Genomic DNA, 14,309 nt, shown 5'->3' with positions numbered 1-14,309 from the left:
TCATTAGGCTTGTAATGTCTTCATTTTGTCCTGTCTGCCATAGCATGCTGATACTGCCATCGCTTCACCTTCTGACCCATATCAGTCAGCTGGGATATCAAGGGCCTGTTAGGTTAATGAGCTTATTGTGAGCTCTAGCTGTTTTGGGAGAAGGGCGGAATTCTAAGCGATGCTCTTTTTTTGGGGTAAAATGCTTTCAATAGAAAACGCCAGCCCAGCAGATCTCAGTCGGTGTGTACACAGTTTATAAACTAATCTGGGAAGTAAAAAAACAATGGCATTGCTCTAAATGATGGGATCAGTGTGTAGGGGGAGGCAGATATTCTGTGGCACATGTAAAACGTTGCTGAAATGTTTATTTTGTTAGGAGCATTGGACACAGACCCACATTGCAATGTCTTTCAGTGATTTAAGTGGCATTTCTTTGACAGCGAAACTTGCACGTGTCCTGTGGATGACCTGTGTGTTTTCTTTTTGTTATGAAACCCAGACTATATTTTGAGAGAGAAGGCGCTGGGCGGATGATGGCAATGGCAGATGCTGTGGTTTTAAGGCAGTCTCGCTGTAGAGGTGTAAACTGAGACAGGCTTGGACAGAGAAATCCTTTTTCTGCTACTGTTGACCAGCTCCAGGAGAGACACTTCAGAGGTACTTGAGACGCTCTTATGAAGACCCAGACATTGTTCCTGCGCTTGGCAGAATGTTGGTGGGAGAATATAGGTAGGCCTGCCATGAAAGTGTGTGAAATTGTGTGATTGATGTCCAGAACCCAGAAGAGAAGGGCTGCGTGCGTTGGGCAAATTGAGAGTAAACATTTGTGTAACGTGATTGACTCAACAGTAATTGCCTAGTGATTGATTTATTTATTTTGACTGCAGATTTTGTGCCTAGGTTTATTGGGATGGTGCTCATTGTCACGGGTGTGTTTCATTCCTTGAGATACCTTGCAAGGTGGCGCAGTGGCACAGCAGGTAGGTGTCGCAGTCACACAGCTCCAGGGGCCTGGAGGTTGTGGGTTTGATTCCCACTCCGGGTGACTGTCTGTGAGGAGTGTAGTGTGTTCTCTCTGTGTCTGCGTGGGTTTCCTCCGGGTGACTGTCTGTGAGGAGTGTGGTGTGTTCTCTCTGTATCTGCGTGGGTTTCCTCCAGGTGACTGTCTGTGAGGAGTGTGGTGTGTTCTCCCTGTGTCTGTGTGGGTTTCCTCCGGGTGACTGTCTGTGAGGAGTGTGGTGTGTTCTCCCTGTGTCTGTGTGGGTTTCCTCCGGGTGACTGTCTGTGAGGAGTGTGGTGTGTTCTCCCTGTGTCTGTGTGGGTTTCCTCCGGGTGCTCTGGTTTCCTCCCACAGTCCAAAAACACACGCTGGTAGGTGGATTGGCGACACAAAAGTGTCCATAGGTGTGAGTGAATGTGTGAGTGTGTGTCACCCTGTGAAGGACTGGCGCCCCCTCCAGGGTGTATTCCTGCCTTGCACCCAATGATTCCAGGTAGACTCTGGACCCACCCTGACCCTGAACTGGATAAGGGTTACAGACAATGAATGAATAAATGAGTTACCTTGCAGTTTTGGCAGATGATTGATTTCATAGTTTTATATTTTATTTTTTTTTGTGCAGAACACTTTAAATCAGGAACTGTATTCATTGAGGAAGATAAGTTCGGAAAATCTTGGGACAAACAGCTGCAGGTCTTGAAAAAAAAAAGGCAGCAGAGTGGAAAAAGCCCTTCTTTTTTTCCCCCAAAGACAGCCTCTGCTTCATTCTTGAAAAGTGGCATTAAATACACATTGATACAGGATGAAAGGACTGAAGTTTGAAAGAATCAAACACATCTGAAGACCAGTTGGGGATTAGTGTAGCACTTTGATATCTGTAGCAGGAGATGCTGATGTGCTAATCTGATTGAACCTCGGTCATGCACGAATACCTGCTTTCCCTCTCAGTCCCTCTCACACTCGCAGCTCCAGCGTCTCTGTGGCGTCTGAGATCTGACCTGGTTCTCATGTGTAATCTTATCCTAATCCTTACCGAGGACTCCACAGTCTGCTTCCTGAGCACACCTGAGAGGCCCGGGCCTGGCCCTGGCTAACCGTCACCACACACACACACACCCCTGCTCCGCTTGACAGACGGAGCTGTAATTCAACCGCGGATCTGTGTTTGCTGCCAAACCCTGCGCTTTTCTTTTTCTCCTTTCCCTTTCAACCAGCGTTGGCTATTGACATTTCCACAGGAGGCCATAGATGTGAAAAATTGAGCCATTAAACCGAGCTTTTCTGTGCCGCATTGAGGCAGAAAATAAGGCTATTGTGCGTACCTTTTTCCCTCTAGTACTTCCCTCGGTTTCTTTCTTCTCCGGATGAAGCTGGACCCACTGCAGGTTTGCACTAATGACTGTTATGTATCAAGGCTGTTTCAGCCACTGAGCAAAACTGGAGGTTTAAGAAGTCTTAATTAAAGAACGCAGCAGACAGAGATATCGCTGCGATTAAAATATGCTATTAATGCTTTTGAAAACCGAATGCGGTAGATCATTATTACAGGACTCTTTGCCTTCATTTATACGTGTGTGTGTGTGTGGAGGGGATTGAGAGGGAGAAAGATGAAGTATTATGGAGACAAACAGAGCAGAGCGATATGAAGATGTGAGCTGTTTAATTGAACTGTGCTGTCACTCTCTCTTGGCGTAGCATGACAGAACACACTATTTTTAGACCTGCATGAAGTCATCTGTTTTGAAACCTCTACTAAGCCTCACTTTCCCGTTGGCTTTGTATAGAGCAGCTCACAATAACAGAGTGATATAGGGTCCTAGGACAGCTGCAGGGGTTTGCCTAGTGGACAGTGCATTTAAAAAAAAAATATCTTAAAAGCCTTCTATGGTCTGTGCTGAGGAGTGGTGTTGTATAGGACCCACATCTAACTCTTACTTAAAGGCAGCACTTACCTTCAATATTTATGTTCCGCCATCAGGTTCGGTAAAGGTTTCACAACATGCCCTGCTTCTTACCACGCAGGAGCTTGAAAGCCCTATTTTTGGAGTTCATCAGTGATTTGTTTTGTCGCTCTCAGGATAGAAGCAGCCGTGCCTCCGAGCCTTGTCTGTAATGTGCTTGGACCTCTGTCCGTCGCTCCTGTGACAGCTGCTCGGTGTGGTGACTCTTGGGATCTCTCTCACCTGCACTTAGAGCTCAGTATTTTTGAGGTTAACGGTGGTTCTCAAAGCAATGCTCAGGGCCCAGTCAACAGCCCTAATATCTTCCTTAATCCTCCCACCACACAGGGATGGAGCACAAACCTGGAAAACTAGAGGCTGAACCTTAAAGACTACGTCTATTTTCACTGTTTTTCACTGGAGAGTTTAGTGTAGGGCTTCCTAACAGGAGACCGTGGTCCGACTCTAATCCTAGGCGCTGTTCTAGCCGGGTCTGGACCTATAACTGATAAAATATTGAGAACTTGTTGTTGTTATCTACATAAAATATTATTATTAACTGCAGTGTTTGCTCTACATTTTTTTAAGCAGTGGTGGCAGACCCCCCCACCTCCCACAGTACATGTGTAAGTGAGTGTAGTGAACATGACGAACTGAGAGAGGAATCTTTTTCTTTATTATTATTATCTCAGTGTAGTTTTGATTGATTTCTGAATTAAAATCTCTTAATTTACTAAATAAATGTTGGGGTCAGACTTGGTCACATGATCAATCTTAAAAATGAACACATTAGCCTTGACAGCACTAATTTAAAGCTTGTAAATAGAATCTATACAGGGAGTATGTGCCAAACCGAAAGTAGCATTCTAAGCAGCATGGTAGGTGTCATTTTTCAACTTCCTGTATCCTTCACTCCAAAATAAAAGCCCTCTGCATTTGTAATTGGGGTTTCATGTAATTGTTTAAATTCTAATGGCGTGGCAGCGAATAAATAAGAAGAATTAATAATGAAACTGCTAAGCTATTCTTCAGTATACAGGTTATGACACTGATCTAAGTGCAGTATTATGATGTTCCTGACCTTGGCTTGAGGACATTCTCTTTAACTGGTTTACTTCTGGTTTACTGAGATCAATGACGTATCATGACAGCGTTTTAGGCCGTATAACCCAGCTCTACATCCTGGTCAGCGGTGTAAATTCAGCTGTATCCTCTCTTGCTGAACACTCCTAAGTCCTAGTTCAGCAGAGCTGCTTTCACTGCCTCATGCATTATCTCCTCTTTTTTCATTGGGTGAGTGCTGGGTCTTGGTTTTCTCCTGCATTGGTCAGCACTAGGTCAGCTTCTCCAGGGCAGACAGCTCATGCTTCCCACCCTGATGCCCCTGGCTGTCCCGTGGGGGCTGTTGAGCCTTTAGTGCTTGTTTTTCTGCAGGCATAGCAATGGGATGGCGATCGCACAGCCTGTTTGTGCTGGCCCGCTGGGCTTGCTGTCCAACATGTGGGGTCAGTGAGCTGCTCCCCACCACCCTGCGTCATTAACCAACATGTGCTGTTTACAGAGTGGCCTGCAGGGGGGCTCACTGTAGCCCATCGCCAGGGCCTCCGGCCTGGGCACGTTTGCTGCCTGCCAGGCCCTGGTGGCTGGCTGGAGAGGAAAGGCTCATTATGCTGCGACTCTCTGGTCATTCATCATGTGAATGAGGGCAGAAACGCTAGCCGAGCTGTGATGCTTACATAAACACGATCAAACAGGCCTGCTGTATGGCTCCTAGTTGAAACACTGGGACCTGCTCTGCTATGTGTTTGTTTGAGACAGTGTGACAGTGTATTCATTTCAAAGTGCTGGCTAACATGGTGTTCGCTTCGTGTTTTTTAGGCCACTGGGAGTGGAGGATTTGTCAGTGCAGCCCAGCGGAGGAGCAGAGAACGCCCGTATTTGAACCCTGAGAGACGGTGAGTCAGACTGCACGCTTACATTTTGGGACTGTTTTTAATGCTACGCCAAAAGAGAGGTTTGCATGCGCTGTGGGCTCAATACAATAAATTAGAAAAAAAATAAAATAAAAGAGTATTCAGAGCGTTGATTACAGTACACTCCAGTACACACCTGAGAAAACAGCATGTAAAATACTGATTATGAGACCTCTTGTGAATGTGTTGGTTTAACCCTTTCTGAATCTCTCCTTGGGGCAGATTTATTGGAGATTATCATCAAATACCACAAAAGAACAGGTGGAACACACCAATGTCCCTGACGTACAGAATGCCTGTAAAGAAAGCTATCTACACTGTGCTGTATGTTCCTGAGTCGAATTACGGAGAGGGCTCCTTTGTCTCAGCAGATGGGACTCTGATAGCAAGCTTAGATGAGCAATGGAAAATTACGTTCATTTATCATGGTAATGTGAACTAGCCCTTTAAGAATTAAAGGCCCGCATTCATTTATTTAACAAAGGCATTATTAATATAGTCGGCTTGTCAGGTTTCACAGACGGGAGACTTCTTCAAAGATGAAACGACTCTGTCTAGAGTTTTATTACCTTTTTCCTTCCCTGCTCCAGCGATGAAGAGCGTGATGCTGATGATGGTATTGATGATGATGAGGAAGACACTGATGTAGATGATGCATTCATTTTGGCTGCTGATGCACACGGTTGCTGTAGCTTTTTTTTTTGTAGCTGCTGAGCTGTGTGTTGGTGGCATATTTAAAAGCTGAGCAGCGTTTGATGTCTCTTCGCTGGTCCTGCAGGAGCACATCCAGCCTCTGCTCTGTGCTATTTTAAGACAACTGCGGCAGTAGGGGGTCTCCTCTTCTCCCTCTCCATCTAAATCCAAAACGCTGGGCTGCTTTAAGGTTGATTCGTTATGCACCATGCACCGAGGATCCGCTCGTGTCAAGGGAATCTGTCCACTTTGATTTCTCAGTTCTCGGGCCGAAGAAGGCTCTACGCCAACGCTGTTAGTTAGTCGTGTGCTCGCTTACTTCTAGGAATGAATGTAGTGTTCTGCATTTACAGCATTGGACAGATTATTATTTAGTTTTTTCACGATAGAGATGTAAGCTAGTGCAGCATTAGGAGTCTTGCCCAAGGACTGTAATTGATCTTGAATTGGACACTAGCCTGGAATATGGAGGGGACAGGTGTGATCCACTGTGGAATTGTCACCTGTGGTATTTCCAAGCTTATCGTTGTAAAATAATCAGATATTTTTGTCAGATGTGTAGCTTAAAAGAAAGAACTGCATGTGGCATCTTTGTAATGATTGGTTTTTAAAGTATTTTAGTTTTTTTAAAGCATGGAAACAACAAATTTGCCAAATGATCAGGTACTGTGCAAAAGTTATCGGCATTAAAGATAATTACTGTTTAAATAATTCATCTTCTCAGTAATGCCTGGTGCTTATGACATTTATATATGATTACAGTTAATACAGAAACAGTGAGGGGTTTGTGTCTTTGTCTAAATCATAGATGTGTTAAACTGCTGTGAAGAACAAAGGTATTTCGAGAGATATTCTCGATCGTATGAATTTAATTCAACAGCACGCTTGATTTAACACAATGAAGTACAGTGGAACCTCTATCTACGAACTTGATCCGTTCCGAAGCGTAGATACGGCACAAATTTCGATGTCTGCTATTTACGCTAATGCTAAATTGCTAAAGCTACAATGTGCTAATCTTAAAAGCTCACTCAAGTCTGGGGGGCGCTGGGAGACTCGCCTATTGTTTCTAGAGTCGTGGTTCGTTGGTGGAGGCAAAAAATATTCAAATGCCCGGTTCGTATCTTGGAAAGTTGGTTAGTAGAGGTTCCACTGTGTATATTAACTGGTAAAAACAGGTATTAGATGGTAACCTCATATAATACTGGACTGCCATAAGGAGAGGTTTGGAATGGGTTTAAACAAATGCATTCACACAGAATATCACTGTTTACTTCTACTTTATCAGTGATTTCCAAAATCAGTGTTTCTCTGGGCACCTGACTTTTTTTGTTTTAAAAGATCTCCACCGTGGAGAGCGTTTTCACAAACCTTAGTTGTAAGTGAGCAGCAATGCCATTATTTTGTGTGGACAGGAGGCAACAAAAAACAAAACACAGACAGAAACCTGATATTAAAATATTCGGATCTGTGTGGCCAGGGCCTAGATCTGGTTTTCTCAGGTGCACAGTACCGTAGATCAGAGCTTTACTGATGTGAAAAGGTTCTTGACCGATTTCTGATTTTCAGTTGCTAAGCTTTTCAAACAATAGTCTACAGCAGGAGCTCGGGATTTTAAATATTTGAAATATAGTGTGTATCTCTAGCAGCAATGATACACAGGGTTTTGTATCAGTTCAGGTGTCAGTTCAGCCCAAGACGTGGGTCCAGTGGACAAATGTCATAATTTTTGCTATTTCCTTAAACTATGTTTGAATCTCAGCAGTGACGCAATCAAAATCAGTTCCAATCACTGGTTTAATATCAGTTTAAAGCGGTAGAAGGATGATCTTTTCATATGTCATTTATTATTCATAACAGCATAAATATTCTCTTGTTGGGATAATTCTGAATGCAGATATTTGAATAACAAATGTGGCTGCGATGTGCATCCGTACCCGTTGCTGGATCTAACACACTCCTCTTCCCAGTGGAAATAACTGAAAGCCTCTGAAGCCCTGGGTCTGTGCTGTGCTGCGTCTCTGAGCCCTGAGATTCCTGGGAGTCCTTAACGATTTCATGTGTTTGCTCTGAGGAAAGAGCGGCCTCACAAACAGCGGCTTTAGCGGAGGATTGCGAGCTCAGGGGAGCAGCAGGGAGCAGGGGAATGAGCACCTGCTCCTGTCTCTTCTGCAGGAGATCAGAGAGGGATAGAGAGAGAAGGTAAGAGACTGAGGGAGACAGAGAAATAATGAGAGTGAAAGAGACAATGAGTGAGAGACCTAGAGAGTGAGGAAAAGGAGGGAGACTGTGAGAGAGGGGAAGAGAAAGTAGTAGAGTGAAAGTTGGAGATGGTGAATATGACGATGGGCCTGGGGCTCTTGCTGCCTCACTGCCCACTCTGCTGTCTCTTTAGCTTCCTGATCAGGTGCAGTATATCCTCAGCCCTGTGTGAGCTGATGAACCAACACCCATTACCACCACCTCCTGGATTTGACTAATTGCTTCAGTGCTCCGACAGAGTCACAGAGCTGAGGCCCAGTTTGACATCCATCCTTTCCCACCTCCTTTACTCCATTAAAGGGCCCAATATAAGCTGTGATGCTTATGTACCATGCTGTGGTTACTGTGCCTGAAAATATGTAAATGACCTTTGTGTTGATTGGCAGAGCCGTTTATATATTGACTGAGTGAAAACACATTTAAATGGCAATCAGGGCTGAAGTATACGGAGCACATTTTTCAGTTCGAAGTGCATGGGTTCAGTTCCCCACTTGGGCAGGAACACGCATCCTTTGGAAGATTATAAATGATTACATTTGTGCATCTGTCCGTCTGAGCATCTACCAAATGCCTTAAATACCTAGAGTCCAGAAACTACTGACCTCTAATCAACGTGAAGATAATACACTAATGGACTGAACTGTAAAATCAATTGGTCCATCACGTCTTACCTAGGAAATCAGATGATGGGAAGTGAGTGCGTCCCAGAACACCTCTTTAATCGTGTTCCTCAGACCCTCTCCCACGATATCTGAAATGAGGATTTTGTCACAGTCTGGGCTCCTTGTACCTAAGTCAGTGTGATTGAATCATGGTCTGGACAGTTAGTGATTACTGCAGGAGATAGTTCCGGGTCTTATCGTTTCAAAGCTGCACCGGGTTCTTCGAATAGAGCCGTTTCCGCCTCACTCGGCGTGCGCAGTCCTGATCCTTAACACACTCTCTTCCTCTTGGAGCAGAGCCACAAGCCAAAACCAAGTGTGCGCTCTTGGTATTGACTCCTATGCCGTGTCTCACTGACCCGCTCAGTACCTTAGTCTTGCAGGAGCTGACTTACACTGTGTTTTTGCTGCTTTGGTCACTCCTTTCTCACTTGTGCTGTTGTGATAAATCACTCCCTGCTAAAGAAACGCTAGGGAGCAGCACGCTGCTTTTGAGAATGCAGATTTCACTTTTTTAGGGCACTGACTAATTCCAGAAGAGATAAATCTTTCCCCATAGGTGTCCTATATTCCATACAGGAGCAATGTTTCATTACAATGTGTCTTTTAATTCGTATGCAGGTAGTGGAGCATTAAATCTTATAATGGTCCTATACTTTGTATATGTCAGAAACGGCAGGAAGAAGGAATGGGCTTCATCTATCATTTGTACAGAGCAGACTGAAGAAAGAGAAGGAAGGACAGAGAAAAGAAAACGGCCTATTGCCTCATTCTCACTTTTCCTACAGTTGCTTTCGTCTCCTCTGACCTCTAAGACCGAGCCGATTTCTGATGAATCTGTTCGGTGAAGCCATTACTTGTGAGTGATAAGAGGGTCCAAGGCCTTTTTAAACAGAGGCTTCTGGAAGCTTTTGATTTGTGAATGCACTGTGCCTTTCTGCAGTTGTGTGGTATTCGACTTAATGGCCTTAAAATAATATTCTGTAAAAAGTCTAAATGCGTAAATATAGGATAGAAATGTGTGGCTCATTTTCTTGAAAAGCATCAAGTTAACCATTGAGAGCCATCGCACTCTGAGCTCTGATTGGATTTGACCAGAGTACAGAGAGACGTTGAGTTAACAGGATGATGCACCAGAGATGGGCCAGAAGTGTATATTGTAAATGGGGTGGCACAGTGTCGCTCTCTCACAGCTCCAGGGTTCTGGGGTTTTGGTTCCAAGCCCTTCTTCAAGTGACTGTGAGGAGTTAGTTGTGTTCTCTCTCTCTGTGTCTGTGCTCCACTGTCCTTCCACGGTCCAGAAATACGTGTTGGTAGGTGGAGGCTGTTCCAAAGTGTCCATACGTGTGAGGGGATTGACTGCCACCGATCCTAGTTATGTTCCTGCCTGCGTCCAGTGTTTCCAAGTTCGCTAGACCCACTGCGACCCTGAACTGGAAAAGCAGTTACAGACAATGAATGAATATCTCATATGCAAATTAGCTTAAATGTCATGTCAGTGTAGTCCAAATGGAGAACCCAAAATGAGTACTGCAGCCAGCTAAAGGCCACAGCACAGTGCTGTGTTCCCACAGGGCTTCTTCTGCCAGGTACCCTTTAATGTAGAAAGAAGGTGGCGCTAATGAGTTGGCTCAAGCTCACTGTACTGAATTAATGGAAAAGCAAAAACGTATATCATATGGTATCAGGGGAATTCACAGAACCTGCTGTTTTCAAGATAAAATCTATGAAATTAAATATGGACTACAGTTCTTCAAAATAAAGGTGCTACAAATGGTCCCTTGACCATTTAAAAGTCCACTAACTCGAGTTTAAGGTTCTTTACCCGTTTTAAACATCTTAGCAAATATAGTTCTTTATGGAACCAAAAGTACCTTTATTTCTAGGAGCGCAAGCTTGTAACATTCTCCTCATAAATTTCACACCACCTACAATTGATGTGAACACTGGGACATATGTCATCACTGTCCTGAGAAAAACCTGTAAAAAGAAGGGAAAAGAATCCTCCTTAACTTTTAATTCCAAGGCATTTTGGAGCATTTCTATTGGTCCGTTCACAAATAAACGTTGGCCCAATGTGAAGGACAGCTACTGTGTTCAAATGATGTAGTAAACTAATAACTGAGTGCAGTGCTATGCAGGTTTCCACACGATTCAGCTTCTGTCCAGGAGCCCGTGTCTTTTGCATGAATGGCACCTCAGAGGGCATCGGTGCTGCTTTCACTGAAACGCTGGCGTGAGTGTGTCGTCAGCAGGGAACAGCCTTTCACTCAGAAGTAGCCCTTAAAGCTCTGAGTGCAGCGGCCCGGCCGTCTCCTCCCAGAATGCAGAGAGCGGCTGAAGCCCTAGAGGTTTGGGTCAGAGCGGAGTGAGAAACTGTGACTCGCTCTCTGCTCATGTAACCGCTGGTGTCTGCGAGCAAGTCAATATATCCAACTACGTAGATGTGTGATTTCCAGGTGAAATCCAGACGAAGAGAACTTAATACGCACCTCGGCTGACTCTCGGGCCGCACGCTGGATGATTGTATTGTGTGGTATTTTTCTCCCTGTGGTGTTTATTCTATTTTTGGTCAAACGTATGAAACCTGAGGAAACGAGCTTGGTGCAAACCTTGTGTGCTTTGGAGAAAGGTTTCTTGAGCTGGCGACTGCAAAAACAATTGTGTCATCTGGCCGAGACCGAAATAGAGAGCTTGGTGGTTTTCCTGCGGAGGAGAGCAGCTCTGTGCAGTGTTTTCTTATCTGAACTCTTTAATGCAGATGTTCCCTGTGACTCTTATACTGCGAGTATAATTTTCCGAGGTATATGCGCACACACCAAGAGTATCGGGTCTAGATAAGCAGCGAAAACACTCTGGTTTGCATTTCCTCCACTCCATTTTCCTCCAATGTCTTTTGTACAGCGCTTTGTTTCTGTTGTTGTTTTTAAAGTGCTCTATAAATAAAGTTGAGTTGAGTTTTTTAAACAAAATATCCTTTATGTTCAAGACGCATGAAATGATTTGGGATGATGCTATGGAGCAGCTGCACATGAACTACACGTTGTGACCAATGCTCAGTGTCAAGTGTTGGGTCGAGAATTATTAAGGACCCCACCAGAGGGCTGTTGAGTAATAGAACTGTGTTGGAGGCCCTAACGTATTTGGGGTAAGTTAGAGTATGGTTTAAGATCCTGATCCAATCATAGCACCAATGCCTAACCACACCAGTGCTCTTCCTCCTCGATTCAATCAAATCCTAACAGAAATCTTCCAACATTCGTTGGAAAGCTTTGCCTGAAGAGTAGAGGCTCTTAGAAAGAGGGGTAAACTCAATCCTTTCAATCCTTTGCTGAAGAAAGTGTCCCCTTTAAGAAAAATCGACCGGTTCCTTTAATGAACTTGTTTGGAATGATTACGGGACGCAGAGGAACGTAGGTCGCCTCTTTCTGCTTTTGAAGAAGCAGCTCAGGTGGTGGTAGGAGCTGCTTGATTTGTGCCCAGTGGCTTGTGAGTCTTTGAACACTCTGCTCAGAACAATGGGGTTAATGCATGTGGCACATGCATGTAACGTGTGCATCTGCGTGTGAAGTGTGTGAGGGCAGCCAGCTGGACGTCAGAGTAGAAGGCGTAGGAGGCAAAAGAGGCTGCCATTACCACTATGTCCTGGGCATTCTATGTCAATGGGCAGTAATGCTTATCCTTCGCATAGCCCTGCCCTGCTAAAATATTTACTATTCTACTACATATGGAGATATTAGTATGTTTTTAGATGATGAAATGCTCTAGTTTGCTTTATGTTGAGATTCTTAATCAGGCAAAAGCAGTCTTGGCCCATGCTAATCTATATCACTTGTACGGTTGTGGTACCTTTTGCAGTCACTGTGGTGGTACCCTTAAGGGTACATATTCCATGCCTTTAATTAGTGAATGTACTTGTATCATATTCTATTATAATTTTGAAATTGTGTTGGTTTCATACGCCCCAATTCCAGGACTTGAGTACATGCTTCTATAATGAAAGGTTACTTCAGGTGAGGGAGAAAATAGTGTACGTTTAGGGAACACTGGTCTTTAACACCACTGTTGTAACTTTTAACATTTATACACTTTGTACCTTTAATCCCTGAAATGATAAACCTACAGCTATGTTTATTTAGTTTATTTAACAATAACTGAACATTTATTTTTGACTCAAATGTCAACTGTAATTTGGGCATAATGTAATATATCATATATATATGTCTTTTTATGAAGTCCTGAACAGAAATCACGGAATTGATTGAAACATTCAGTTTTATTCAAACAGTAAACACACGTCTTATGAATGTATGACAAGGGACCTTAGGCGCAATTGGACCCAGAAACTCACACGTGGCGTCACATTTATCGAGCGGGTTCTCCCACTTAGCATTGCTCGTGATCGTTGCCCAGTGTCACTGACTCTCATTGAGAATGAATGACTTCCGGTGGCCGTGCCCCTTGTGTCGCTTTCAGTGTGATTGCACGGTAAAGCTAAAGTGGCTTGGCCTCATGCCACATGTTTGTATTTTCATTTCATTCGAGCAGAAGTACACCTCATTCCACTTGTTCAATCAGTTGATGTCAGTCCTCAAACTAATGGTTAATTATGTAAAGTGTGCTTGTGCTTGGGAGGAGTGAAAATCTGCAGCCACCCTGGCTGTACACTGTGTCCTGTGTATGTTATATGCTATTACTGGTCATATTCTATATACCACTGTGCAAAGAAATATGTTTATAATGTACATAAATAGAATAGTGTGTACTGAATGTATTTTGAATTTATATTTTCAGTAAAACACAGTTACATCAGCCCCTAGAATCTGTAACTGTATTCTGTACTGGATAAAACAGACTTATAACTGTGCTCCAGTCTGTCAGTGGTCGAGTATTTGATTGTATCGTAAACTGGAGCCACACCTGACCACACCTACCACCTCTCTATAATCCCACCGTCTTTTTGTTCCTTACGGCCCTTAGTGCATTAAACAGCTTTTCTGTTTTTCTGCTAAATGCAAATGAGACTCCTCTCCATCTTCCACGCTGAGGATTTTTCACACATCCAGTTAGAACCCCATTTCAACGAGTAATTTCAGATCATTTGTGTTTCTCGATTGGGAGGGGGGAAGGGGGTGGGGTGAAGTTATTTGATTGAAGACTTGCTGGCCTCTCTGCAGCTCAGTTATTTTCCAGAACACTGTCAAGAGACTGAAGAGTCAATATCTCACTCTGCCAAAGTTTTTCCTGCCACCTGACAATACTTTTGATCAGCTCCAAACTTAAAGCTCTGCCCTATTTAACCAGTGTAGGCCTTCGAGATTGTGCTCAGCTTCTGGCAGCCTGCCTACTGCCATACGCCACAGTTCTGTGACAGCTATAAAATACGTCAGCAGAATTGTGTGCACAGTATTTGAAGTATCTCGACACCACTTTTGCACTTGAAACCGTGGTCACCGCTCTCAGTGCCATGCGTTGGCTTTGGGGCATAAATGTACCCAACATTGGACTGTGGAGAGGGGAACTGCATTCTTTGGATGTGATGGAGCACACATATTATACCTTGGGATGAGTCCTGATCGTGTGTTTAATCTACAACTAATGAGCCACCATCGCTTCTTGACCTCCTCAATGCTGTTGTGTCTGAATGCAGTCAAACCTCTTACAGTGATGTTTCAATATGTGGTGAATGTGAAGCGTTCTCAACAGAGTCGTGAATATAATCTTTTATAGAGGCACCGAACATATTTATCTTTAGTTTTTTGCCGGTAAATGTGGAGTCTCTCTTTTC

The 14,309-nt window shown here is 43.9% G+C and overlaps 1 protein-coding gene across 3 annotated transcripts in view; it reads left to right on the top strand.

Annotated features, from left to right (window-relative positions):
• Positions 1–14,309, top strand: part of adarb1b (adenosine deaminase RNA specific B1b) — a 162,702-nt gene that overhangs the window by 45,088 nt on the left and 103,305 nt on the right. For all 3 annotated transcript variants that reach the window (XM_066686135.1, XM_066686134.1, XM_066686133.1), the window contains exon 2: positions 4,810–4,886. The gene's annotated coding sequence lies outside the window, so the exon portion shown is untranslated. The remainder of the gene's footprint in view (positions 1–4,809; positions 4,887–14,309) is intronic.

This window comes from Hoplias malabaricus, chromosome 12 (genome assembly GCF_029633855.1).
Source record: "Hoplias malabaricus isolate fHopMal1 chromosome 12, fHopMal1.hap1, whole genome shotgun sequence".
NCBI lineage: Eukaryota > Metazoa > Chordata > Actinopteri > Characiformes > Erythrinidae > Hoplias > Hoplias malabaricus.
Note: the sequence above shows the minus strand (reverse complement) of the source record. Positions and strands in the feature narration are given on the sequence as shown.